At 37.3% G+C, this 22,284-nt stretch overlaps 1 pseudogene; it reads right to left on the reverse strand.

The window, feature by feature from the left end:
- Positions 1-1,684: 1,684 nt before the first annotated feature.
- LOC110258769 lies at positions 1,685-20,401 on the reverse strand (annotated as a pseudogene).
- Between the last annotated feature and the right edge of the window lie 1,883 nt (positions 20,402-22,284).

Below are 22,284 nucleotides of genomic sequence, written 5' to 3' on the forward strand. Positions count from 1 at the left end.
AATCACATTTCTCATGTGAGAAATCCTTGGAATTTATTTTGGATTTTTAATTAGTACATTTATACCACTGGAAAACAGTTATATATATTTTTTCCTTGTTAAGGCCACACCTGCAGCTAATTGAAGTGTCCCAGGCTACGGGACAAATCAGAGCTGTGACTGAGGGCCTACACGAAAGCCACAGAAAGACTGGATCCAAGCTGGATCCTTAACCCACTGAGTGAGGCTAGGGATCAAACTCATATCCTCCTGGAGACAATGTTGGGTTCTTAACACACTGAGCCACAATGGAAATGGTGCGAAGAGGTACACTTTTGTTTCTGTATTCCTATGCTTATAAATGTTCACATATCATAATTTAACAGAAATCTAAGGTGCCACCAACACAGAGGAGAGATAGTTGAAGCATTGTTAGGGAGTTATTTTTGATATATTATTCATTGCTGTATAAATGCTCAAGACAAAGAACAGTAGCTGTCATCTTCTATGTGTCAGTATATCAGTGTGATGGGACCTAGTGTTTAAATGTTGCATAACACACATAAAATATTTATGCAAATCAAAACTACCATGAGATACCACCTCACACCAGTCAGAATGGCCATCATTAATAAATCGAGAAATAACAAGTGCTGGAGGGGCTGTGGAGAAAAGGGACCCCTCCTGCACTGTTGGTGGGAATGGAAACTGGTACAGCCACTATGGAGAAGTTTGGAGATACCTTAGAAATCTAAACATAGAACTTCCATATGACCCCGCAATCCCACTCTTGGGCATCTATCCGGACAGAACTCTCCTTAAAAGAGACACATGCACCCGCATGTTCATTGCAGCACTATTCACAATAGCCAGGACATGGAAACAACCCAAATGTCCATCAACAGAGGATTGGATTCGGAAGATGTGTTATATGTATACAATGGAATACTGTTAAGCCATAAAAAAGAATGACATCATGCCATTTGCAGCAACATGGATAGAAATAGAGACTCTCATACTGAGTGAAATGAGCCAGAAAGACAAAGACAAATACCATATGATATCACTTATGGCTGGAATCTAATATCTAGCACAAATGAACATCTCCTCAGAAAAGAAAATCATGGACTTGGAGAAGAGACTTGTGGCTGCCTGATGGGAGGGGTAGGGAGTGGGAGGGATCGGGAGCTTGGGCTTGTCAGACACAACATAGAATAGATTTACAAGGAGATCCTGCTGAGTAGCATTGAGAACTTTGTCTAGATACTCATGTTGCAAAAGAACAAAGGGTGGGGAAAAAAATGTAATTGTAATGTATACATGTAAGGATAACTTGATCCCCTTGCTGTACAGTGGGGAAAAAAATAAAAATAAAAAGACACTTTTTAAGAGGAAAATAAAACACATAATAAGCCTTTTTCAGAAAGATTATTTAATGATAGATGCAGTAAAAAAAGTTTTGCCTTCAATCATAACGTACTAGGCAGTGTGAGAACAGTGATCTGGACTTTAGTCTCTTGCACTGAAACTTGAGGCAAATCAAATTTGATGCCTAGGGATGATCACTACTTGAACATCTATAAATTGAAAACAAGAAAAAAAATCTCTATATTGCCTGCTTTCGACAAACAATTGCTTTCTAATTGCTTTCTAATAAACAGTATTTTATAACCAAATACATCATATACACATTCTATATTTAATTTTATGTAGGGTGTTTGTGCAGATTTTTCCATATCCTATGCAGAGAACCTTTTACTTCTTTGTTCCTCAAGCTGTAGATCATAAGGTTCAGCATGGGGATTACCAAGGTGTAAGATACAGTAACAAAGGTGTAAAATACAGTATCAAAGGAGTGACTGGACTTGGGCTGCATGTATGTAACGGATGGAGTTGCATACTATACAACTACCACTGTCAGCTGTGATCCACAGGTGCAGAAATCCTTGTGTCTTCCCTGTGCAGTGTTCATTCTGAGGCTGGCCTTAAGAATCAGTATGTAGGACACAAGGGCTATCAGAAGAGATGGAACCAAATTAAACATTGAACAGGTCAGTATGAACAGCTCAATTTCTCATGTGCTTGAGCACAGCAAAGTTAACAGGATGAGACTGTCACAGTAAAAATGACTAATGACATTCCAGCCACAAAAGGATGAAATAAATATCTTTATGGTGGTTATCAGAGAAACAAAGGCACTGTAATGTAGGGGACTGCTACCAGAACCCAGCATACTCTTTGTGATGTGACTACTGTGCAGAGCGGAGGGTGACAGATGCCCACAGAGCAGTCATAGGCACCTGCTGACAGAATGAAAAGTTCACTCATGAGGAACAAAATGAAGAAAGTCAGCTGTGTAGCACACCAATGATAGGAGATTTTATTTCAGTCAGCTACAAAGCTTACCGACATTTTGGGTCCCACAGTGAATAACCAAGATCAGTGAAAGCCAGGTGTCTGAGAAAGAAGTACATGGGGGTCTGTAGACGTGAGTTCACCCTGGTGAGGATGATCATGCGCAAGTTGCCCACCACCGATATGGCATAGATGATGAAGAACAGTCCAAAGAAGGGACCCTGAAGCTCCCGAAGGTCTGTGATCTCCATGAGGTTGAATTCACTCAGCAGTTTGATTCCATTTGGCCATCCAAGCCATTAAGGACAATAGCTGTGGGATGAACCGTTGGAAAAGATGTTGCATTTCAGGAGATCTCATCTGTTAAAAGTTTATTATGTAAAGCTATTATATGTAAGATAAATCTAGTCATTTTAGATAGAGCAATTTAAAACAAGATTCATTGGTTTCCTGTTGGGCTTACCTGTACCAAACTCAACTAGTATGTATGATGACATGGGTTTGATCCCTGACCTTGCTCAGTCTGTTACTGGTCTGGTGTTGCCATGAGCTGTGGTACAGGCCAGCAGGTGCAGCTCCAATGTGACCCCTAGCCTGGGAACTTCCACATGCTGTGGGTGTGGCCCTAAAAAGTCAAGTAAATAAATAAATAGACATACATACATACATACATACATACATACATACATACATACAAGACTCACCTCCATTTTAGAACCTGGAGCCAAATTTAGAAACCATTGCAACCTAGGATATAGAGTAGCCATATTATTTTCCCTTTCTGTTATGTCCTGGTTCCCATTTCAAGGTCTATACAGTCCCTCTATATTTTTGTCAAAAATATATCATTAGAAATATATGGCCAGAATGGAAATCCTGATATTTTTCAAAATATTTTTTATTTAGAAGAGATAATACAGAGTTCCCTATGGGCCTAGAAGTTTGTGGAACTAGCATTGTCACTGCTGTGTCTCTGGTCACTGTGGTGGTGCAGTTTGGATATCTGGCCCTGGGAACTTCCATACACCATGGCCACATCCAAAAAAAGGGGAGGGGGAGATCAATCTAGATTTGCAAGTCCAAAAATAAGTAAATAAATAAATAAATGGACAAGGAAACATATAATTAGTTAAACTGTATCAGATTGTAGAAAGAATTAAAAGAAGAAGTTAATAGTCCTCTGCTTCTTGTCCTTGCAACTTCAGTCTTTGTCTCCAGAGAAAACCATTGCTAAAGTCATTTAATAGACTTTGATTTACTTGCCTTTATTATAACTCCACATACTCAAATACTATTTTTATTCCACTATTTGTTTGATTTTTTTAATTTTTATTTATTTATTTATTTTGCTTTTTAGGGTCACACGCACAGCGTATGGGAGTTCCCAGGCTACGGGTCCAATTGGAGCTGTAGCTGCTGGCCTATGCCATAGCCACAGAAATGCCAGATCTGCACCACATCTGTGACCTACACCACAGCTCACAGCCACACCGGATCCTTAACCTACTGAGCGAGGCCAGGGATTGAACCCGCAACCTCATGGTTCCTAGTCAGATTTATTTCTCCTGTGCCACAATGGGAACCCCTGTTTGACTTTTTAAATTGTGCTCTCATTCAACTATGTTTTTATGAATTTAAATGTTATTTAACAATTTTTATGGTAGAAAGTAATTTAGCTACCTTGCAATAGACCTTCACATGCCCACTTATTTGCACAGAAATATATTTCACTTCCTCTAGAAGAGTGTATATTAGTTCCAGCACTGTGTGCTGATACTTGGAGTTTCTGATGTTTTTCCTGTGTTGCCGATCAAATAAGCCTTGCATCTATAATGTATTCAATCTGAAAAAGAATAATAGGTAAGCAATCCCACACATGCTGTTACCCTAACACAGTATTGCTGATATAATGGATTTAACACCGTAGTTATATTTTCCTAGCACATTTTATGAAAAGTAGAAACTTATTAAAACATGTTTGCTAATGTACCACATAAAAACATCCAGTAAACTATTATGAATGTTCTTATCTAACACACAAAAAATTACTCTAAAGTATAGGTTCATGGTAATGTGAGAAAAAATATATATGAATATATGAATGTGTAAATGGGTCACCATGCTGTACAGTAGGAAAAAAAATAATGTATTTGGGAAGTAAACAAAATAGAAGATAATTGAAAACAAACAAATAAATAAATCAGGATCTTTAAAAAATAATGTATAGAATGCTATTTCAAATGCCTCAGGGGCTGGCAAGGGATATCATTGTATGAAGTATAAAGACGAAAAAGAAAGACAATAATAAGAAACAAGAGGAACTACATATTGCATGATTCATTTGAAGTATTCAGATTTTACTTGATTAAATACACATGGACAGGACAACAGATTATTTGATCCAGGTTAAGTCAACTGGACATGACATTCATAGAAATAAGGAATATTTACCATATTTTGATTTGAAAGCTATTCTTATGCCTTCGATTCTCTTCCATCGGGGCTACATACCATGTTTTGAATGAATACAATTTAAGTGAAGGATCACATTATCTCTACCTCTACTTTCCTAACTCTTCTTTCCTTCAATTTTTTTTAAAAGTCAGTTGCTTCCAAACTTTTATGAAAAATAACTATACAGGGAGCTCTCTGCATGGGTCAGCAGTTAACAAAACTGACTAGGATCCATGAGGACATGGGTTGTATCCCTGGCCTCGCTCAGTGGGTTGGGGATCTGACATTGCCGTGAGCTGTGGTGGTGTAGGTTGTAGATGTTGTTTGGATCTGGCATTGTTGTGTCTCTGGTGTAGACTGGCAGCTGTAGCTCTGATTCAACCCCTAGACTCTGAACCTCCATATGCCATGGGCGTGGCCCTAAAAAAGCAAATCAAAGAAAGGAATATAATGGAAATTCCACAATGATAGACTATTGTATAAAAACTAAACTAAACACTTGTGAAAGGAAAAAAAGTTAAAACATTATTGAAAGACATGACAGAAAATCTAAGTAAGTTGATAGATATACTCTGTTCCCGGATTGCACAACCAGATGTTATAAAGATATCATTTCTGCTTAAATTAATTTATTTGCTTAATGTCTTTGCAATTAAAATCTCATTGGGAAATTTGACACCAGCTTAAAATGTATGTAGAAAATGTGAAGAATACGTTAGACACTTTTGAAAAGATTAGCATGACCAGCTATTAAAACTTGTATGGCTAGTGTTGTTGAGACAATGTAGCATTGGTATAAGGTGGGTACATACATCAGTGGAACAGAATAGAGAACTCAGAAAAGACTCATGACTGTATACAAGTGTGTTATGTGAGAGAGGTGGCACGTTAGGACAATGAGGACAATATTACTACTCAATAAATGGAGTTGGAGAAAACGATCATCCCTATAGAAAATGATGAAATTGAAGGTTTAGTCCATCCACGTACTGGTCAAGACTTAACGTGAAAATATAATGTTTAAACTCATAGTCTTAAAAACTAGAACTTCTGGAGGTCACTAACTAAATTTAAATTTCAAGAACATCAGAATTTAAATTCAAGAGGAATCTGCAAGATTAAATCTGCCTTTTGTGATTGACTCTTTCCAAAATTTTATTCACAATATTAACAATGTATTGACTGAAATGTAAAAATACACACTCATTAGCACCAGCCAAACAAGGAAGATATACATATATATACACACTCATTAGCACCAGCTAATGAAGATATATATATGCATACATACACACACATATACTGTTTAAAAATGCCTAAAAAGCACAAACATCCATACTTCTCTTATCCAACACAGCTAATAAAGCCACTGGCTCTTACATACTTTCCCATTCCTTATTTTGTAAAATACACAGCATTTTTTTGGCAACTGCATGATGTGGGATCTCAGTTCCCAGACCAGAAATCAAACCTGGGTTGCAGCTATGAAAGCACTAAATCCTAAACATTAGAGTACCAAGGAACTCTTCATGGAGATTTTTTTTTTTAAGTGAACTTCATCATTATAATTAGTTCCCATGATGCTAGATTCTCAAACATGCAGGCAAAATTCTATGAGCTAACACAGTTTGTGTTTTGCTTGTGTCATATAACTGGGATCCGTGGAGATGTGTCATCTGCCCTCTCTTCATACCCTTCAAAAGAATAAATTTTCCTATTCACTTGTGATATGTGCAATTTGTAACATGAAAAACAAGGTATTAAGGAGAAACTGCCCCTCGATGCATTTAGGTTCATTACGAAATAGGAAAGGAAATGCCCTAGGCTAGATTGTGGGCTGTTTCAGGCATGGCAATTTCACCGATACTGAAAGGATAATGCATCCAATAGATTAACAATTATACCAAGAACTGAGCTTCTTCAACCATTTAATGACATTGAGTTTTGATTCTGTTTTGGCCCAGCTATGAATATATTAGGAGATACTTACAAGACTTTAGCCTATCTATATTTTTAAAAATGCAGAGATAGTAGGGACCAAGCCCTCATTATGTTGTTGTGTGGTGGAAATGTTAACTGAAGTCCAAAGTTCTATTTTGGACGCCAAGAAAAGGCAATGCAATCTCCTATTACATGTGTTTGGAAGGGCCAAGTCAGTGCAGTCCACATACTCCATGTTGGCAGAATATTCTCATACCCATGTGAGGAGACATATGACAGGAATGAAAAAGTTCACAGTTTGGTCTCCATATAGGAGGTGACTTTTCCTGAATCTCTCTTGAGACAAAGGGTAGAAGAGGGTCTTTTCAGCATTTCAAGGTCCTTCTGCCTGGGGTTTGTGATAGGAGCAGGGAAAGGAGCTGTGCCGAGGCCTTCAAACCATTTGAAAAGGCTGGTATGGTTCCTCAGCACAATATTGATGAGAAAATGATCCAGAGAAGGAGGAAGAAGAGGAGGAGAAGGCACCTTCTCAGAGAACGTTTTGGGCTTCTCCTGCAGCATATGGGAGATCTGGGGCTAGCGATCAAATTGGAGCTGCAGCTGCCTGCCTATGCCACAACCACAGCAACACAAGATCTGAGCTATGTCTGCAACCTATGCTTCAGCTTGCAGCAACGCTGGGTCCTTAACACACTGAGAAAGGCTCAGGACTGAACCTGCATCCTCACAGACACTAGTTGGATGCTTAACTCACTGAGCCACAGCAGGAATTCCCGATAATTTTCTTTTAAAAGTCTAATTTGTGTTATTTTGTCTTTGCCATCAACTTAACTAATGCAAATTTCACGGTGGCAGACACATCTATTTCACATTCTTTGTCATTCTGGGTCACATCTGACTTGAACTAGAGCCATGCTGGCATGCTGGTAACTTCCCATTTCAAGTATCTGGCTTCTTTTCCTGAGGTCAAATGATCCTGAGAGCTTCCTCAGACCACACTCAATGTGATTTGGAAGTGCCTGAGATCTAATATGTTATGAACAGTTCCCAAATAGGAAGACATAGAACTCAATGGAAAAGCACCCCAACACACTAGCCTTCATTTGGACAATTCCTAGCAGGCGCTTAAAGGAAAACTACAGAACATCTTAATTTGATTGAGACTTAGTTGCATACAGAAGATGTGGCACATGTATACAATGGGGTGTCACTCAGCCATTAAAAAAGAATGAAATAATGCCCTTGGCATCACCATGGATGGACATGGAGATGATTGTACTATGCGAAGCTAGAAAGTGAAAGACAAACATCATATGATATCACTTCCATGTGGCATCCAAAATAAATGATACCGATGAACTTATTTGTGGAGTAGAAAAAGACACACAGTCTTTGAAATCAAACACATGGTTACCAAAGTGGACTGCTGGGGCTGGGAATGGACTGGGGTTTTCAGACTGGCACATGCACGTTGTAGTGTATGGAATAACTGGCCAATGGGGAGCTGCTGTATAGCACAGACAGCTCTACCAATATTCTGTGATAATTTATAGGGGAAAAAGGACTGGAAATAGAATGGATGTGTGTACATGTATAACTGAATCACTTTGTTGTACAGCAGAAATTATCACAACATTGTAAATTAAATATACCTCAACAAAACTTTAAACACATGGCAGTAATTTATTCTTTTTTTTTTGCACAATTTATTAACTTTCTTCCTTATCATTCTCACACTCCCCATTCCCTCATTTTTGCTTCCTAGAATCTTTTACCAAATAAACATTATATATCAATTATATTATCCATATATATGTATATATACATATATATGGATAATCATATATATCCTAGAATCATCTGCCCAATCAGTATATACCAGGTAAATGTTATTTCATTCTTGACTCAGTCTTCTCTTGAGGGAAATTACACTCTGACATTCCAGTCTCTTATATGATGTTTACAAAAACATGGATGTCTACAGCACAAATAAAACTCTATGGATGCACGGTGGTAAGAGATAATGGCAAAGTCATCTTCCTGAGTAACACAAAAGCCCTACAAGAAACTATTACTGTCTGAGGCATAGACACAGCATCATTACCTCCGGCCTGATGATTAACATCTGTGCTTAGTCAAGATCCCAGTTGGAGCTTTAAAGAAATGCTTACTCCCCCTTCAGACTATTTATGGTGCAGCATCCTGGTATTTAAATTAGAAGGCATAGAAATAAGGTTGTTTACTCCCTTCAAAGAACACAATAACAGTGGTAAAAACATACCCTTCCTCCGGAAATGATAGTTATGAAAAGATAATTCACATTCATGATATAGTGTGTTGAGTCTGGCATCAGTGACTAAAAGTTATATCTATAATTTTAAATTGAAGATGGGCCTATAGTTGTCACTGGAGCTATTCTAGTAATTATGTTAACCAGTGCCATCTACTCACCTAAAACAAGGAATGCCTTCTTGTTCCCCCATGTGATTACTAGTCTTGCTGCAATCAGAGGAATTGATGAGTGCCTCTCCCCCTTGGAGACAGTGCCCTGTGAACCTGAATCTAATTTCATGGTTATTCTGAAAGCTTCAGAGAATAGAAATTATGTCACTGATCTTTGTTAATTATTCAGAGTTACATTGATTTCCATATTGAGGAAATTTCTTTTTTTATTAAAATTTGGAGAAAATAATAGGTAAATTGGGGAGGTGGGGAGATACACACTGCAATTTCCTGCCGGAAGAATCAATGCTAATCCTGATTATACATATCATGTAAATTTCATTATTACATAGCCCTTGAATGAACCCAAGTACTTTCAGAAGCTTGCTCTGGGGCTGGAATAAAATCAGCCCTTTCTGATGTGGCATGGGGGATAGCTGGTTAGTGATATTTGCACCATAGTGGGTCAGAATGATGCCTGTTGCCTGCAATGGTGTTTTTCCATGCACAGAGCTTCCCTGGCTACCTGGAAAGCAATTTGAAGGGACACAGAGGACTTCTTTCAAGCCAAGATAAAGCACAAACCCCCCAGCTACCCTGTCTCAAAAACCATGAGGTTTGATCTCACCCCTACTCTGTACTTTTTCATCCAACATCCTTCAGCTCATGTCAAGCCTAATGTGCCAAAGCCTGTGACTGGGTAACAAGATCCTAAAGCTTGGGATACCCTACAAACCTGCCCGCAGAGCTAGAGTAACTTGCCTTCCTTGCTCAGGTGTCCCCTCCAGGGAATTTCTGTTTTGAATCACCTGAAGTCTTTCAAAGCACAAAGTGCATTGAAAGATGCACTTCTTCAAGAGTTCTCTGGGTTAATGTTAAATAAAGCCTGGGAGGTGGGAATGGATGGTGAGGTACATAGAGCAGAGAACCACACCAAACACAAACTAAACTGGTGGCTCAAAAAGGGAGAAGCACTGGACTGAGCACACTCTGTGCCCACTCTCCAGGGATCTGCTCAAGGGCCACTGTGCCACTGAGACCTGCGAGGCTGCAGGCCCAGCCCACTCACCGACCTGGCCATCTCCCAGGCCCTGGCTGTGCCTTGACCCTGAAAACTTTTTCACGCTCTGATTTTCACCACTGCAAAAAAACTGGTAAACACTCTGAAGCACCTTGGCCCATGAAGGACTGACCATCTTGCTCTCTAACCCAAACAGCTGCTGCCGTTAGAACCTAGGTTGGAAAACTTCAAGTGTGTGCACACTCAACAAATCCTGTTACTGCCTCCTGTGCTGGGCGAAGAGCGACCTGCATGATCTAGTTGGGTTGGAGAATCAGAATCCTGACATTTCAGCCAGAAAATGCTCTCCTGGAGCACTGACAAGCCCCATCTCTAATCGCTTATTAACAGCAAATATTCAGGCTTCTCCTTATCTGCAACAAAATGTCTCCCATAACTTCTGTGTTAAGAAACAATAAAATATGAAGACATCGTTCTTGACTACTGTCTGAAAAAACACAGGGGATAAAGAGGCAACTGGGGCACAAGGCTTAATTCAATATCAAACTGATTAGTTCACTATTATTCCACTTTCTGTGTTGTACTGCAGAAGGGAGGCTCAGGGAATCTTAACAGTGCAGCTGCTGAGCAACCTTGTTTCTTGGTGTCAGACCCAACTGAAATTGGGGGTGGGGATGGGATCCAGGATTCAGGGAAACTGAGCAGAGTGGATTTTAAATAGTGGGGATTAAATGTGGTTGGCTCCTGGAAGCAGACATGTTGGTGTGGGAATCAAGGAAGTTTTTAAAAATATGATTCACCTGCTTTCTTCTGTTGTTAGTTTTGCTGCACTCCCTCAGATATCTGGATTTAAGTTTATTATTTGTTGTATAGATACTTTAATCACCCACACATTACTTCAACATTCAGTGTTTTCCACATTGGCTTCTTCCCAAGTTTTATGTCTGCAGATAAAAATAAACCACTTTAAATATGCCCTATAGTTTTTGGAAAGAATCAGAAGGAATATAAACTCTTAATATGTAAGACTAAATTGAGTTAATTATACTTTAATTCCATACTGCATAATCATCCCCATCCCTCATTTTCCATCCTCACTTCATTTTCACCTCCCCATGCAGGTACCATCTCTATTAAAGTTGATAAAAGTTCTTAAAAAGGAATATAGCTGTATGATGGAAATATAATGTCTGGTTTAATGCATGGTCATCTCATGTTGTTATATAACTCACTTTGATACCTAAAGGTTCTCATTCAACACTGTTTTGGAAGCACATCCATTGTACTACATACACACCAAGATGTTACTATCTTCTGTTTCGTAAAATTACTCTAAGCTGAGTTTTCCCCCATTGAATATAAGATTTTTCCCATAGTAAGGGTCATTCAGTGAGTTACCAACTCTCATTCTACATATGTCCCCACAAGTAATAGCTTTGTGTGTGTTGTCCCCACTGATAGATATATTAACACTTCTGTGATCTCATAGAATGGGCCCCTTATATGAGAAAAATAATAAAATATTTTATTTAAATAAATATGGATCTATTTCAAGATTTCCTCTATCAATATACAGTCCATCAACAGTACACAAGAATTTCATGCTCCTCACATACAACTTATGACTATGTACTGTTTTACCATATGATAAGGGATTGCAATAAATAAATAAATCAGATATAACTCTATAGAGCTAACATTGTTTTACTTAATCCACTATTTTAAAAATAATTCAAATGCTGGTCTTAATTTGCAATAGAACAAGGTACTCAGCAAAATCCATGTCATCAAGAAGTTAAAAAGATGAAATGGAGACAGATAAACAAATAATTTTAATACACGTTTTTCAAAAATTTTATTAAAATTGTTGACACATTGTTGTGTCAATTTCTGTTGTAAAGCATACTGACCCAGTGACTTTCCTTTTCTCATACTATCCTCCATATAATGTTCTATCCCAAGAGATGGGGTATACTTCCCTGTGCTGTACAGTATGGTCTCATTGCTTATCCATTCTAAATGTCATAGTTTGTGTCTAACAATATTCAAATGTCTGTAGCAGTGAGGATATTGACAATGTTGGATAATGATGATGAAACAGTTATTGAAGTGACACCAAAAACTGCACACACGCACCCTGTAACAGAGACAGGCTGGCCGATCACCAAATCTTTTTGTTTTTACTCCTTCTACCCACATCTCCAACTTTCGGTTCATCCTACTTCTTTTTTGCATGATTTCTTTGAATAGACTTTTTTCATTTCCATGGAGATGGCTTGTGGAAAGAATCTTTGGTAAGCAGTGATGGTAGATATGACCTATGACAATGTAAACAAATGGAGATGATGCTTGAGGACTTCCAGTGTGAGGACATTAGCTGCTAAGACCAAACATAGCTAGAATAGGCCTTTTACAAAGTATTTTTCTTTTAAAAAATTCTTAAAATATAGTTGATCCACAATGTTCCAAAATTTCTGCTGTAGAGCAAAGCACCCTAGTCATACATATGTGTGTGTATGTATATATGTACATACTATCTTCCATAATGTTTTGCACAAGTAATTGGACATGGTTCCCTGTGCTATAACAGTAGGACCTCAATGTTTATCCATTCCAAATGTAATAGTTTGCATCTGCCAACCCCAACTCCCTGTTCATCATCCCACTCCCTCCTCCCTCCCCCATGCCAACCACAAGCCTGTTCTCCATGTCCATGGTCTGTTTCCTGAGTATTTTTCTTTTCCTTTTTTCTTTTCTTTTTCTTTTTCTTTTTTTTTTTTTTTTTTTTTTGAGCATTTGTAATCTATACCAACCAAGGGATAAGAAAATCCCCAGTGGAAACCTTAAAACTCCTCAATTTTGCTTTTGAATTTAAAATTCTGAATTGTGCCAATTTCTGTTTTCTTTTTGGATGTCAATGTAGTATGAGCATTTTTTGCTTGTTTAAACCGGAGTGTTTTAAGCTGTATGTAAAATATTGAGATACTTGATTCCAGTCCTTCAAAAGAAAGGGAAATGCTGTGAAAAAAGCAGGGTCTATCAGTAAGATTTGGGATTTAAACTTGTAAAATGACATTTATTTTTCAGAATTGGGGTAAATCAAATGGCTTTTCTTATTTCATGATCTTGAAATGGTTCACAGTGTTTCATCCAAGATGAACACACTTAGAGTGTTTTCTGCCTAGGAAATCCCTACCACATGGAGTTGGGATAAGCGTCTTTATGCCTCTGCTGCAGGTATGGAATGAGAGACCCCTGTGGTTGCTGTTTCAAATCTGTCCTAACTTTCATTATTTGTACACAAAGACCATGGACCGACCTGAGGCCTGAAAATATATGTGGCTTAATGCCCCAGAGGATGAGCTTTAAACAATAGGAGATGAGAACTGACAGATAAATTATTTTTTATATTTTACCTCATTGAGAATGGATGATGGGATGCTGTGTCTATGTGATTGTCTGATGGAGTCAGTTCATCATTTCCGATAAGTGGGCAAGTGATATGGGAGTACGTGTCTATGTGTGTAATACATTTGTAACCTTCAAACCACATACTTCTTCTTTATCTTTCCTTCAAAGGAGGCTTTGTGTATAGTTTGTTTAGAACAGACATTGCAGCTAATTAATGCAGAAAGGGTATACAGTTTGTAAGCTTTGGTGGGACTATCTTATTGAGAATTAATGACAGCTACAAGATTTTAGATTGTCCAATTTCACAAAATATGCCAATATAGATATTGATGTTTTAGACAGAATCACAACCCCTCCCCCACCCAGCCTCCCAAAGTTGCCTGGGTCTGAATCCCCAGAATCTGTGAAAATACTCCATGGAAGATAAAGTTATTTCCTGATGATATTGAGTTAAGGACCTTGAGAAAGAGAGGCTACCCTGGCTTATCCCAGTGGGTCCAATGTAATCCGAAGGGAGAAAAGGACACAAGAGAGGAGGAATTAGAGAGGAATATGTGGTGTTAAAACAGAGGTCAGAAGGATGGACTTGCTGGATGGAAGAGGACACCAGGCATGGGTTGTGGGCAGCCTCTAGGAAGGGAAAGAAAACATTTTTTTGTGGGGAGCTGAGAACATACAAGGAGCCAAGGAAGGGAGCTTGCCTGAATGGTGCAGATCCGAGGGCAAGCTCCTAATCAGAAACAGGGGCCTGTCTGAAAGGTGCAATTCCGAGGGCAGGTTCCTAAACAAGGGGATGCCTCCCTGCATGGCGCAATTCCGAGGACAGGCCCCATAAGACAATAAGGCCCACCCACTGACCTTGGTAGGGAACTAAATTTTCCAGGAAACCATTTCCGTTTTGCATTGCTGAGTGGGGATTGTTCCATGGATGACTTGGTCTTTTCTGTTATTCACTTGCTAGTCAGTTTTCCTCAGTCTTTCCTGATTATTTGCTTATTATTCTTATTTTCCTGTGGTGATTTGTGATTTAACAAAATTGCAACAATAATGTAATAAGAATTTCATTCTAAAGGACTTTCCCCAATTCAATCCAACTTAATTAAAACATAGTGTTTATCTACGAACTAGTTATACAGTAAACTTTAGAGTTAGGATTTTAATGAGGTTCATAGAAGTTAGACATATATTATTCCTGGTCAAAAGAAACCCAGCTGTGAGTTTCATCCTTGATATTAGAAGCTTTTAGTGATAACTGGCTAAGTTGATTTGTATTTCCTCATCCTGTCTCTCTGCCAAGGACACTTTGAAGATAGACTCTAGTCTGAAGACAGCATTTTTTGTGTCTATAAGTTCTTCAGCTTGTGGGAATTGGCTGGCCATGAGATGGTTTGTGCTGGGTCTCCTCTTTCCCACATGATATGTTGTGCCTGTTTGTCCTTGAATTGTACTCACCAAATTTAGTTAGGCTGAAGATTTTAAAACATGACGTATTGCTACTGTACCATATGATCAAAAAACAAAGCCTAATAGTTAACCAATGTACTTTTAACACTATGATGTAATCTGTAGTGAAAAACTGACTATATAATCAACCACTTATGCCAATAAAGTTTGAGCAGTCCAGCGCCCAGAAAGAAGGGACAAAGAGGCTGTCTCCATGTGCATACGCCGACATTGTCCACCTCCTTTCAGGACGTATACACCCTGGCTGTTGGACCTAGTTGTTGGAGCTGGACTCCGGCACATTTTTTCCCTTACACATCCTGAAATGCATACAACCTCCTGATACCTTGACTTTAGCTCAACAAGACTAATTTTGAACTTCTGCCTTCCAGAACTTCGGCATTATAAGTTCTTATTTCAAACCACTGAGGTAATGGTGTTTTGCTATAAAAACACTAGGAAACTAATACAAGGGACAATATAATGATTTTTAGGGAAAAAAATGCATGTGAATCAAATTAAAATACTACAGCTTTCATTCTTAAATTTAATTACTTTTAAAAAGCATGGAGGACATGGATGAACCTTGAGATTGTCATACTGAGTGAAGTAACTCACACAGGAAAAGACAAATATCATATAGCACATCTACGTGAAATCTAATTTAAAAAGGGCACAAAAGAATTTATTTATAAAATAAAGTCAAATCCACAAATTTCAAAACCAATCTTATGGTCACCAGAAGTGAAAACATAGGAAGAAGGGAAGAATTGGGAGGGCAGGAAAAACATATTGACACTACTGTACAAGACAGATGACTAATGAGAACCTACTATATAGCACAGGAAAATCTACTCAATAGTTTGTAATAACCTATATGGGGGAAAGAGAATGGGTATATTTATATGTATGTCTGATTCATTTTGCTGTAAACCTCAAATTAATACAATATTGTAAGTCAACCATACTCCAATAAAATTAAATTAACAAATAAAAATAAATAAAATATAGAGGATTTATAGCAATGCAAGTGTGACTTCCGTCTTGTTACTCCAATTCTGCACCTAAGAGGATCATTTGCTTCTGGGGACTAAGTGCCTAAGCTGGTGAAGGAAAAGACAACCACAATACAGTAAAAACAAACAGACAAATATAAAATAAAATTATACTCCATGTACTTTTACATATTTATAAATAATACAACATAAAAATCCTAGAGGCTAATGCTATTGAGTTATTGCTGATGTTGTCCCTGAAGATCAGAAATTTCCATCATATAAGTGTGACTCTTCTGTTCTCAACTATACTGTTTATTTGTGACTAATGTTAGAAATTAACTCATGAACCAACCTAAGTCTCATGGTTCCTGTATTTGACTTATTTCTGACTTCTCTAAAAAAGTCATTATTTATATTTAGATGTTTTCTGTACCTCCAAAGTCATGCTCATTCTCCCCCACTGCACTGTACGTCAGTAGTGTTTTATGTGTACTGTCAGATAAGTCACAAAATGATGTATTTATTGCATTTTTGGCAATGGGAGCTTTGAGAAGTGGTGTCATTTGGAGAACTGTAATCTTTTTGTGTATTTGTTAAAATATCTCAATCCAAAACGAATTCACTAAAATGGCTAAGAGAAGTATTTATTTTTCTGATTTTATAACAAAGACAATGACTTTTATATAATATTTTAAATATGAGACTTCGGAGGTAAAACTGTTCTATGTCATATGTGGTTTAATATCAAATTTTATTTTGAATATGTATACCAAGTGTGAGAGCTGAAAAAGTAGAATTACCTTTTATTTATTTTTTTTTCAGTCTGTTTTGCCACATGGTCTATTTTCAAGTATATCTAATCACTTTATGTTTAATTTTTATTTTCCGCAAAGGTTTATTTCTCATCTGGTGGTGTAAATTTATTTTAAGTACAAGATAAATAATTGGTCCAAAAAGTGTTGATAAACAGATGGGTAAAATGCTCCAAAAACTGTAAAACTTTTAGCAGTTGCAGAAAAGACATCTGTGATAAGGAAGATGATTTACCTGACTCCTAACAACTGCCCAAGAAATGATTCCTGCATGCATTCCTCCATCATGAGCTACAGTGCTTTCTCTTCCATGTTTAGAAATTCTGAAAACCCTTTACCACCTCTACTATCTCGCATAATAAAAATAATTTCTATTGAAATATAATTTACAAGGCTGTGTTAGTTTGATGTGTACAGCAAAACAACTCTCTCTCTCTCTCTCTATATATATATATATATATATATACACACACACACATATACAAATATATACATATACATTTATATATAATTTTAGATTATTTCCATTATAAGTTATTATAAAATATTGAGTATAGTTTCCTGTGCTATAGAGTAGGTCTTTGTGGTTATCTATTTTATATAGCATGTACATCTTAATGCTAAACTACTAATTTATCCATTCTCTTTCCATAGTTTTTTTCCTACCTCTATGTGTCTATTTCTGCCTTGTAATAAGTTCATTTGTTTGTTAGTTTTATGTTGAAGGCTGCACCTGTGGCATATGGAAATTCCCATGCTGGTGGTAACATTGAAGCCACAGCCAGGGCAACTCAGGAGCCAAGCCCCTTCTGTGACCTATACCACAGCACATGGCAACACTTGATTCCTAACCCACTAAGTGAGGACAGGGATTGAACCCACATTCTCATGGATACTAGTCAGATTTGTTTCTGATGCACCACAATGGGAACTGCAGTTTTGTATATAAGTTCATTTGTAAACCCTTTGCTTTAAAATGTGTTTACTGTCAAATTATTGTTTATGACTTATAGTAGTGCATTTTCTTTGAAAAATAAATGCATTTTCCTGCAGGGAAATTTTGCCTGACCTCCTCAGCTCAAGTCCCCAGCGGAAGGAGTCTGGGGTCGGAAGACTGTTTGATCCTAATATGACATTTCTTATAGTTACTACTAATTCCATTTTGTTCCAAAGAGGAAATAGTAAGAAATCAATGTTTCTAATGAGTTTCTGATTTTCAGACCTGTCAGACTTAACCTATGAAGGGTTCATCTTACCTCCCTGAAGGTCCCCAAATAGGAGGATGTATACCTGAACAGCTACATTCGGGGGTTCATCCCTGAAGATTTCATCAAGAAGTCACGTAAGGGACAGCATTAGAATTCCTGCTGGAGGTGTTTACAAAACTCACAACTTAATAAATGGGATCTTAACTTTTGGGTTAATCATCATATGCACATAGTGTCTTTAATAAATGCAAAGTATAAATTTTGATATTGGGAGTAATTCTGGGGCTGACTCTGAAAACACTCCAAAACATACGATTTAGCTTTTTAATGGGTAATTAGGTTTTGGGAAGTTTACAAAATTCATAAATTTTATATTATTATATATTAGACCTATGTGTGTATATATATATATATGCATCTATATTTAGAATATATTATAAAATGTTATTGTTGTTATATAACTGGGCAGAAAGAATGGGGTCTTCTAATAGGTTGATGGTGTGAGTGTAGATGATGAGACAAAAAGTGGTCAGAGCCATTACTTGGCTTTCCCTGAGACAAACAATTCCAGGTCATAGCATCCCTCAAATTGAAATTTTTATTTAAGAAATGAATTCATGAAAGTTTGTAAGATTTTAAGAAAAATGAGCTTCCCATACTTATAAAGTATCATTGCAAACTTCTTTGGAGTTCCTTTCAGTTGAGGGAATGCCTTTCTTCTCTTCCTCTGTGCTCTCTTCTTTCTCTCCCTCTCTCCTTCATGTAGGAAAACTGGACTCTTAAGGTATTTAAAAAGTCAAGGGGATGATATTTATACCCGAACAGCTACTTTAGGGGCTTCATCACAAAGTCACCTAAGGGACAGCATTAGAATTCCTGCTGGAGGTGCTTACAAAACTCCCTCACAACTTAATAAATGGGATCTTAATTTTTGGGTTAAGCATTAGATGCGCATAATGATTGAGAGGAGGAAATCAAGGATGACAGACTTTTGGAATGCATACAGAGATGGAGGGGGTGACAACTATGATAAAAATAATTGAGGCAGAGGTTTTTCACAGACTGTAGAGGGAATGATTTTGAAGGACAGCCCAGCTTTCTCTCCATATTTCAGACACTTCAGATCTCCCCCTACACACTCATCTTCGGGCAAATGGAGATTGTTGAGATTATGAAAAATATCACTGCAGCTGCCTGGCTGTCAAAACAAAACATCCTCTTCTTCTGTATGTGACTGACAGGCTTGTCTCATCTCAGTAGAACATGGTGATTGGTCACAGCTTTGGAAAAGGAAAGAGAGAACAAGTTATTTCAGTGCTTTGTTGTGCTTCCATGACTTATTTCAAAGGAAAGGGACAGAAAAGCATGTCTAAGTCACATTCTCAAATCCAATTTTACCTGTTATGTTACAAGTAATATTAATATCTGACCCTTGTGTGTAGTCTTCAAGAAATTCAGAACCCAAAAGGAGAGTGATTTAATGGCTTGTTTAACCTCCAACAATGGTGAAGCCAGGAATAGCTCAACATTTAACAAAATTAATTAATATTAATGCTGCTACAACTTCCACTCTGATATTTATCGGGTAACTCCTGTGTGCCGCTCTGGCCTGAGTCAGGAACATGGCATAAAACACAGTTCTACTCAGATGCTTTAACTGAAGAGAATTTAATGAAAAGCCAGAATACAGGCACCATTAAATCAGTCAAAGAAGCTGAAGCACTTGGAGGCTAACTGCAGAAGGGAACTTCCATCCTAGTCCCAAAGCAAGCCAGGCAGAGGCTACCATCAGGAATCCAATGAGAGGCAGAGCCAGGAAAAATGTCAGCAGCCACTTTCTTCTCAACACACACCTTAGCAGGAGTTTTCCTTGTAAGTCTGCAGACACTCCAGTGCCTTCATTGTGAGACTTGGAGAAAGCAACAAATAAATCGAACTAGTTTTTCCTTCCTCTCACCCCTGCTGGGCTTCTGGTTTCTTCCATTTGCCAAACTCAGATGGAAAGTAGACCCAAAGGAGCTCTACTGATGGACTCTAAGGATTAAACTCCAGGTGGAAAAAGCAGAGAAGGAAATGAAACAGGTCTGGGAGGGATAGGCTGAACAAAGAAAACTTACCAGTGAATTTGCATAATCCCTATATCCACGATATTCCCTTTGCTGTCAGTTGTTACCCTATTAAAATAAGAAGGACAAGTCTCAGGATCAGGAAATTACTAAAGCAAAGTCAAAAGTTTAATTGATCTGCCAATGGTTTTCCAGACTCCAAAACTTCGTCCATATACCGTGCAATATTCTCTTGCATGTTGTAAACAAGAGAATTTAATATTTCCCCCATGTTGTCTCAAAATATCAAGACATTAAGGCATAAGTTAATATAAATAATAAATCCCATTGCTTTATCATTTCAGGAGATTTCATTCCCTGATGATACTGGGAAGTGGCAAAAACTTATGTCCTTGATGAGCTTAAGATTTTAAAAACAATAAAACAGTAGTGGTTGTATATCATGTGACTTTCTGCTGGAAATAATTGAACTACAGGGAGCTGGCCCCTCTGTGACCAATCTGTTATAAACTCTTTGGTTTCTTCATATCAGTGCTCATTGGGAAATTGCTCTTCTTTCACAGGTAGGACTCGGTATTGTTAAAACATATTTTGAAACCTATAAATACATATTTTAATAAAAATAAATGAATTTATGGTCTGAAACATATTCTGATGAATTAGCAAATATCTTGATTTAAATTCTGCTCTTCTTCCCAGAATACTAATATTTATACATATATGATAGAGTAGGATCATAATGGAAAAAGCAGTAGACCGAAGGCTGTCCGACAGGGTAGGGGTGAATATCAAGAGTGCCAAGCCTCTTTGTTCCCTGAGGCACTTCTGTCCACTTGCTAAAATGTCTGAGTTTTCCTTGTTCAATCATGGAAGATGTTGCGTTCTGTTTTTGTCAAGGAAGATTAATGCCATAAGGTATTCAGTTACATCATCTGTATGTTCATTGCTTGCAATGCCTTATTTCCCTACAGTAGAAATGAACAAAGATATTATTTTGGATCTTGATTAATGATTTAATAAATAGAGCCATTAAAATATAACCCCAGAATCAAAAGAATGTTTACTTATTATTACAATTAAGATAATCTAATGAATTTATAAAATAAAACCACAGAATTTTTATTGAATTGATTTAATTGACTTGTCTTGCATTTTGTCACCCTAGTCAATAGGTACAAAGTCCTCAAGCACAGAACGAGATAATGCAAATGGGAAAAAAAGCAGAAGTAGTTCATTTACAAATTACCTGACAAAGTAATCCATATTACTAGGTATGCTATCCTTGGTATAGTATCTATTAACAAGCTCCAGTATAACAATGGTGTTACTGGTTTTGTGTTATGGAAGGAAAATGTACATTTTTTTGCAGGATGGCCTTCATAGTCATTTTTATCCTGCACAAATGTTGAGAGATATACTTCATGATTTCTTATATACTGACTCAGTTGTATGTGTCATGCTATTATTACTACCAATATGACCTTTTACATGTCTTAAAAAACTTAAATTTACTTCATGTTATAGAGTTTTTTTTTTCTTCCTTACTTATTTCAGCAAGAGTTAAAATGAGGTAGAGTTACAGCAAAATCATTAGGATTTGGGTATATGTTTGTCAAACTTTTTTCATGATTGTCTCCTCCCCAACAAGGGAGCATTTTATACATTATTTTTCCCCTAACTACTCCCCTCTTTAATATTTAATATCACCAATATGTGTATGGTATATATTGACACAAATACACATATTGATAATGTAATATTTTCTTATCTGTTTTTACACAAAAAAAACAGTGATTTATTTTTATGCCTCATTAATCAATTTTGCCCATAATAATTTGCTATAATTTACAAGGAAAAGTGCATCCTAAACTTTGTCTTAAAATTTAAGAGAGATTTTGTGATATGAGGGCCACTTGAGATAGACAAGTATATGGAAAATGGTCATGCACTGGAGATTGAGGGGCCAGATTGAAAATAAAAGACCTTGAGTGTAGAGGGGCAGGTAGACAGACTCTGGTTCCATAAGGATCTGTGCATATATCTGTTCCATTTTCTTTTACTCCATTCAGCTGTGAAAACACCTGCGCTTCAATGACTGATGCTTTAGATACCACATCAAAGGGTATATTGAAAAACAAAGGATCATCAATTCAA

The sequence above is a fragment of the Sus scrofa genome, unplaced genomic scaffold (genome assembly GCF_000003025.6).
Source record: "Sus scrofa isolate TJ Tabasco breed Duroc unplaced genomic scaffold, Sscrofa11.1 Contig42, whole genome shotgun sequence".
NCBI classification, from domain to species: domain Eukaryota; kingdom Metazoa; phylum Chordata; class Mammalia; order Artiodactyla; family Suidae; genus Sus; species Sus scrofa.